The 7,881-nt window shown below is 48.3% G+C and overlaps 1 protein-coding gene across 2 annotated transcripts in view; it reads right to left on the minus strand.

Annotated features, from left to right (window-relative positions):
• Positions 1 to 7,100, minus strand: part of psen1 (presenilin 1) — an 86,273-nt gene extending 79,173 nt beyond the window's left edge. Inside the window, exon 1 of one of the 2 annotated variants that reach the window (XM_069917428.1) lies at positions 7,004 to 7,100. The gene's annotated coding sequence lies outside the window, so the exon portion shown is untranslated. The remainder of the gene's footprint in view (positions 1 to 7,003) is intronic. The other variant, XM_069917429.1, reaches the window with a different exon arrangement.
• Positions 7,101 to 7,881: the final 781 nt, after the last annotated feature.

Below are 7,881 nucleotides of genomic sequence, written 5' to 3' on the forward strand. Positions count from 1 at the left end.
GGACCTAGGACAGTTTGTATCTGAACTGGAGGGAGACCAATATCCCTGTGGGAAGATTTTCTAGAGCTGCTCTGGTGGGTTTAAACTAGATCTGCAAGAGGATGGGAATCACAGTGCCAGAGTATATAGGGGAGTGGAGGAGGGAAAAGATGATGTGAAGATGCATGTAACGTCAGAAGTCAAAGGGTTGTAGATAGTGGAAATGTTCTTAAGTGCATCTATTTCAATGCAAGGAGTATTGTAGACAAGCTTAGAGTGTGGATTGGAAGTGGAATTATGGCATTGTGGCCATGAGTGAAACTTGGTTGCAGGAGGGGCAGGACTGGCAGCTCAATGTACCGGGCTTCTGTTGTTTCCAATGCGATAGAATGATGGTGGGGGGGGGGGGGGGGGGAGAGAGCGGGGGAAAGGAGTATCATTGCTTGTCAGGGAAAATATCACAGCTGTGCTCAGACAAGACAGAGCAGAGGACTCACCCACTGAGGCTAAATGGGTGGAGCTGAAGAACAGGAAAGGTATGACCACACTCATGGGATTGAATTATAGATTGCCCAATAGTTAAGGAGAATTGGAGGAGTAAATATGCATTGACAGCTACAGGAAACATGATTGTGATATTAGGAGATTTTAACTTTCCACATATTGACTGGGACTCCCTTACTGTAAAAGGGCTGGATGGCTTGGGGTTTGTCAAATGTGTTCAGGAAAGTTTACTAAATCAATATATGGAGGTACCAACTATAGTGAGTGCAATACTGGATCTCCTATTAGGGAACAGGACAAGTGACAGAAATATATGTAGCGGAACATTTGGGGTCCAGTAATCATAATGCCATTAGTTTCAAGTTAATTATGGAGAAGAATAGATCTGGGTTTCAGGTTGAGATTCTAAATTGGAAAAAGGCTTATTTTGAGGAATGAGAAAGAATCTAGAAAGTGTGGATTGGGGGAAGTTATTTACTGGTAAGTTGAGGGCCTTCATAGATGAAATTTTGAGAAAACAGTTTGTATGTTCCTGTCAGAATTAAAGACAAACTTAATAGGTATAGGGAACCTTGGTTTTCAAGGGATGTTGGGGAACTGGTTAAAGTGTATAGGAAACAAGGAGCAAATGAGGTGCTTGAAGAGTATAAAAAATGCAAGAAGGAAATCAGGATCACTAAAAGACACAAGGTTACTTTGGCAGATAGTGGAGGAGAAACCTATGGGGTTTAATAAGTATATTAAGGTCAAAAGGATATTAAGGGACAAAATTGGTCCACTTCAAGATCAGAGTGGTCAGCTACGTGTGGAGCCAGAAGAGAGGGAGATTTTAAATGGTTTATTTTTGCGTCAGGACTTTTGTTTGCCTTAAAGCAGACAAAAGTTGGTATATCATGTATATTACTTTTTTATGTATTACTACATGACAATAAGAGGAACCCTGAACCTTATTCACTCAGGAAACTGGCAGAGAGTCCAGGGAAGTTGCGAAAACAAGCAGTGATGTCATGGAACCTATATAGATTAAAGAGGAGGAGGTGTTTGTTGTCTAAAAGCAAATAAGGATGGATAAGGGCCTGAAAAGATAACCCTTCAGAAATATTTAAAATGTCCTTAGCCATGGGTGTGGTGCTAGAAGATTGGAGGGTAGATCATGCTGTTCCTTTGTTTAAAAAAAGGCTACAAAAGTAACCCAGGAAATTATAGGCCACTGAGCTTGACATCAGTAGTTGATAAATCATTGGAAAGTGCTCTAAGAGAGTATTTGGATAGCCAAGGACTGAGTATGGATACCAGGATGACTTTGTGCGTAGTAGGTCATGTTTAATTAATCTTAAATATGTTACCAGGAAAGTTGATGGATGTTGTCTGCATGGACTTTAGTAAGGCCTTTGTTAAGGTCCCATATGGAGGTTAGTTCAGACCTTCGGTATTCACGATGAGGTAGTAAACTGCATTTGACAATGGGTATACAGGAGCAGCCAGACTGGAGGCCTGTGACTTGTGGTGTGCCTCAGGATTCTGTGTTGGGTCCAATGTTGTTTGTCATCTACATCGATGTTCCAGATAATGATGTGATCAATTGGATCAACAAGTTTGCAGAGTACACAAAGATTGGAGGAATTGTGGGCAATGAGGAAGGTTTTCAAAGCTTGCAAAAGGATCTGCACCAGCTGGAAAAATGGCAGATGGAATTTAATGCAGACAAGTGTGAGGTGCTGCATTTTGGAATGACAAATCAAGGTAGGAGATACACAGTAAATGGTAGGGTACTGAGGAGTGTGGCAAAACAGAGGGATCTGGAAATACAGATACTTAATTCCTTGAAAGTGACATCACAGGTGGATAGGATGGTAAAGAGAGCTTTGACATTCTGGCCTTCATAAATCAAAGTATTGAATATAGGTGTTGAGATGTTCTGCTAAAGTTGTACAAGACATTGGTGAGGCCAAATTTCAAGTATTATGTTCAGATTTGGTCATCCAACTACAGGAAAGATGTCAATAAAATGGACAGATATTTACTAGGATATTGCTGGGACACCAGGAACTGAATTACCTCAATTCCTATCCCTTTTAAAACACCTAGACCCCTGTACCTGCTTCAACCAATCCTGTCCTCGTGTCAGTCAAGTCTTTGTAACAGCCAAAACATCAAAATGATCCATGCTCCAAGTTTATCTCCTCATTCCTAATATTTCTTGCATTGAAGAACATTTCAGTCCTTCCAACTGACTCACAATCTCACTCCACATTGCATCAACTTTTCCACCTTCCGCTCTATTCTCTGCCCTCAGTCTGGTTTCCATCCCACCACAACAGCTCTTGCAAACCTCTCCATCGGGATAATGGACTCCTTCCAGTTCAGGTGTTACCCGTCCTTTTTGTACAGATTGAAACCTTCCCCAGAAGAGATCCCAATGATCTGGAAACCTGAAACCCTGCCCCTTGTATCAATTATACAGCCACACATTCGTCTGTCATATCATCCTATTCTTACTCTCACAGGCGCGTGGCACAGGGAGGAATCCTGAGATCACTACCCTTGAGGTCCTGACTCGAAGCATACTGCCAAGTTCCCTGTATTCTCCTTCAAGGACTTCATCCTTTTTCCTCCCTATACCTTTGATGCCAATATGTACCTCGACTTCTGGCTGCTCACCTTCCTGTTTTAGGATTCCATGGACGTCCCTGACCCTGGCACCTGAGAGGCAACAAACCACCCAGTTGTTTCTTTCGTATCCATAGCATCCCCTATCACAACCACTCTCCTTTTCTCCCTTCCTCCATTCTGAGCCGCAGAGCCAGGTTCAGTGCCAGAGAGCCGGTCATTGTGGTTTTGCCTTGGTAGGTCATCGTCCCAACAGTATGCAGAGTGGTGTAATTATTGTTGAGGGGAACAGCCACAGGATTACTCTGCACTACCTGCCTGCTTGCTTTTGCTTCCCCTCTCCTGACACCCTGCCATCTTGACAGCCTCCTGAAGCCTTGGTGTGACTGGCTTCCTGTAGAAGTGGAAATGATTAGGGAAAACAGAGGATTAGAAGCCAATGCAGCAGTTTTCACTGGATGGATAACAATGGAGCTAACCAAGGGTGCTCAACCCTATCTGAATGACAAAATTGCAATCTGCACTAATGATTGTAATTGTTTCAACTGGATCAGTTTATCACAATTTTACTCATAGATGGAATTAATGACTTTGTCCAGGACTGTAGCATAGATTGAAAAGAATCTTATAGGATTCAAAAACGTAGTAGTTAAAATTGCTAATGATCTGGGAAGATAAGACTGCAGATGTTGGAATACAAGACAAAAAACAGAACATGAAAAGGGCTCAGGAGGTCAGGCAGCAGCCATAGAGGCAAAATGTTTCATTTTGAGGCCCTACATTAAAATTGAGAGGTTAAAAAGAGGAGATGGATAGTACACAGCAATACAAGGACTGGGCTGGAGATTGGTGGGTGATAATTGGAAGCAAATGGAGAGGGGATGATGGGCAATGGGAACACAATAGGGAGGGGTTGGGTGGGACTGTGGGAAGCACCAGTTCCAAGGATTTGTCAAAAGGAAAGCTGTGGCCATGCAGCAACTGGCAAAAGAGGGCATTTCTGACAGGAAAAGAACTAGTCACTGATGGTTAGCAGTTGTCCTCTCAACTCTTCCTGAAATAAAATAAAAGCACTCAGTAGAGGGCAGGGAACCAAGAACTTCAGATTTGGAAAACTCGAGAGCTTCACTGATCACTCCAGAGCATCTTGTTACAAGAGTAACATATTACAGAGTTGATGTTGCATAATTCTTTTTAATTACCACACCAGCCACTGATATATGAAATGCACCAGGAAAAGTCATGCTAAAGTTCATCTCGCAGTAATTCCAATATGCATCATCATAATTTGAGACTGTCAGATTTTTACAGCACAGAAACAACCCTTTGACCCAGCTTATCCATGCCAACCAACTTGTTTATATGAGTTTGTACCATTTGCCTATATCCCTCCAAACCTTTCCTATCCAAATGTCTTTTAAATGTTATCCAGTTTCTCCTTACAACCACACCCCACCAATCCCTAGAACATCCTTGTGAATATTTACAGAACTGGGCAAAAAAAGAGAAGCTGGAGGTACCAAACATGTTATGGAGCACCATGAGGTGAAAAGGGCAGTCAACATTTTGGGTGAAGATTCTTTCTCAAGACCAGATGGGAAACATAAAAGGGTTGAAGAGAGCAAGTGGAAATAGGATACTGAACCAAAGAAGCTGGTAAGAAGACATACAGGTCAGAGAAGAGGCCTTAGGAGAGTGGGTGGCAGTTTTGTTTTCAACATAAAACACAGCAGAAGTTGCCTTCCAGTGTTCTGGTACCCTCACTAGGAATGATGAAACAACGATCTTTGCTCAGGTCCCAGCAACGTTTTCTCTAACTTCCGACAATGTCCTTGAACACACTTGATCAAGCACAAAAGATTTATCCTCCTTCATCAGCAACTCCTTTTTCCTAGTGTGGAAAGGCTTCAAGATATCACTAGGCCCTTTCAAACTGCCGTGTAAAATGGGGTTAACCGGGCAATTTGCCCGTTTATCTCCCTGGTTACTCAGCAGTTAGAAAGGGTCTGACCAGGTCAACCCCGTCGGAATCCAACCGGGTCCCTGACTTACCTCAGAGGTAGTCAGGGAACTCAGTTAAACTTCCCTAGGTCACATCCACAGGCGATATGAAAACAAAAATGGCCGATCTGCTTATTCCAGTGACGTTAGTGCTTGCATGCGTGCATCACCGGGCAGCCAGCATCTGAGCATTTGGCCGTACTTCCAGTGAGTACAAATGACACATCATTGCGGGGGCGGGATCCCCCTTAAATCGCCGGGTTGGTGACTTAATAAGTAGATCCCCCTGCAATTTAAAAGATGCTTCCAGCACCTTCATCCCAGTAATTGCACTCGGGTCCCAGGAAGACTACCCAGGTGCTAGAGTTTAAAAGAGGCTACTATTTTCTTCCCCTCCCCCCAACTCCAGCTGTTCTTTAGTTTCCTTAACACTGAACAGTTAACACAGACATCTATACCGGGAAAACCAGTGTGGGAATGGCCATTGCCAGTCAGATAGAAGGAGGAAGGGTGAGATGCCAGTGGGGAGATACAAGGGATGTTTGTGGAGGGAAGGTCGAGGAGATGGAAAGCCATCACCATGCCTGGATAAGGCCTGAAGGTGCGGCTGCAAGCGAACACAAACATCCTGTATCACGGCCAATGCCTTCCTCCCTCCCTCCACCCTCCCAGCAGGTCAAATGCACTCTGATGGCCCCACCCTCACACACTCTTTCCCCCCACCCCCAAATACAGCACCCCAATCCCAGATCCCCCACAGCTGCCTGGAACCCTCACAACTCTCGACCACACACTCCCAGCACCCCACCCCCCACTCTGATGGCCCTTGGCCACCCACCCCAGGATACTTGACCTCCCAAAGCCACCCCACACTGCCTCGCCCCCCCCACCCCCACGTCCGCCATACACCCGGCCCCATCCATCCCCTCACCACCCGGCCCCATCCATCCCCTCACCACCCGGCCCCATCCATCCCCTCACCACCCGGCCCCATCCATCCCCTCACCACCCGGCCCCATCCATCCCCTCACCACCCGGCCCCATCCATCCCCTCACCACCCGGCCCCATCCATCCCCTCACCACCCGGCCCCATCCATCCCCTCACCACCCGGCCCCATCCATCCCCTCACCACCCGGCCCCATCCATCCCCTCACCACCCGGCCCCATCCATCCCCTCACCACCCGGCCCCATCCATCCCCTCACCACCCGGCCCCATCCATCCCCTCACCACCCGGCCCCATCCATCCCCTCACCACCCGGCCCCATACATCCCCTCACCACTCGGCCCCATACCCTCACTTACCCCCCTCTCACATCCCCTGCTCCCCACACCTTCCCATATCCCTCTGCCCAGACACACCCACACCTCCCCGCACCCACACATCCTCATAGCCCACACAGCCATTTACCCTTCCCCCAAACCTACCTGGCCCATCGTCACTCCCCCCCCCCCCCCACCCACTTCCCCAGCACCTTCACATCTCCCAGGCCAAACCATGTACCTCTGGCTCCCACCCACACACCCCCCGGCTCCACCCCGACACACGCCCTGACTCCATCCTCCCGGCTCCAGCCCACACCGTTCCCCTTCCCCACCACCCCCCGGCTCCACTCCCACGAACCCCCCCCCCCCTCGGCTCCACTCCCACGAACCCCCCCCCCCCGGCTCCACTCCCACGAACCCCCCCCCCCGGCTCCACTCCCACGAACCCCCCCCCCCGGCTCCACTCCCACGAAACCCCCCCCCCGGCTCCACTCCCACGAACCCCCCCCCCCAACCCGGCTCCACTCCCACGAACCCCCCCCCCCAACCCGGCTCCACTCCCACGAACCCCCCCAATATCTCTGGCCCCTCCATCTCCCCCCCCCCCCGCCAACTCCGGTTCTTCCTCCCGGCCCCACTCACAGAGAACTGCAACCGTCCGCCTGCTGCCCGCATCGCGGCGCCCGTCGTGACGACATTTCCGGTGCGTCGGAGGCGAAGGCGCTGAACTCCACGGAGTGCTTGCGACTCTGCTTATCCTCGGGATCCCTCCACCTCCATCCCTCCGACCAGCCACCTCCCTCCTGCTCACCAGAGCGGCACCCATTCGCCCGCTCACCCTCGTCCTGCGCTCCCTCTTACTCCAATCACCTTGCGACCAGCCAAGCCCTCCTGGCCCCTCTCCATTCTCAGACGGCCACGGCTCTTGTCCTGTACCCTGGGCTGCTCAACGACCAGCAGAAGTCAACAGGCTGGCATCATTCTCTAGGCAGATCCGGACGGAGTGCAGGGTCAAGTTTATCATCTGTCAACCAGCTGGGATGGCCATTTGAGTATTTAATAATTCATCTATTTATTGAGAAAGTTATTGCTAATGTTAGAAACAGAAGTACCTTCACAGAAATTGCTCGAGACAAAAATTGAGAACAAAGAACATTTATTATACAACAATGCAAAGTTGGGTGCTTCCCCTTACCCTGGGAATACACACATACACTGGGGCTCACCCAACTTTTATACAGTTTATTTTAGTATAGGAATACCCTCCCCTTTACATTCTTCTGCCTCCTGGATAGGTTTGGCATTAGGCAATCCTGCTTGCCTACGTGCTGTTTCTGTGAACTTGGAGGACCAGGGGGTATCCTGTCGGTGTCTCATCATGTCATTATCCTCATTGTCCTGATTCACAAACCAAACCTGTCTTTGTTCTAATTTGCACCTTCCCAACTCTCAGGGCCACAACCTCTTCATATGTGGAACTTGCTAATACTGTCTAGGGCTTACTAATTACATATGCAAAA

The sequence above is a fragment of the Narcine bancroftii genome, chromosome 2 (assembly GCF_036971445.1).
Source record: "Narcine bancroftii isolate sNarBan1 chromosome 2, sNarBan1.hap1, whole genome shotgun sequence".
NCBI lineage: Eukaryota > Metazoa > Chordata > Chondrichthyes > Torpediniformes > Narcinidae > Narcine > Narcine bancroftii.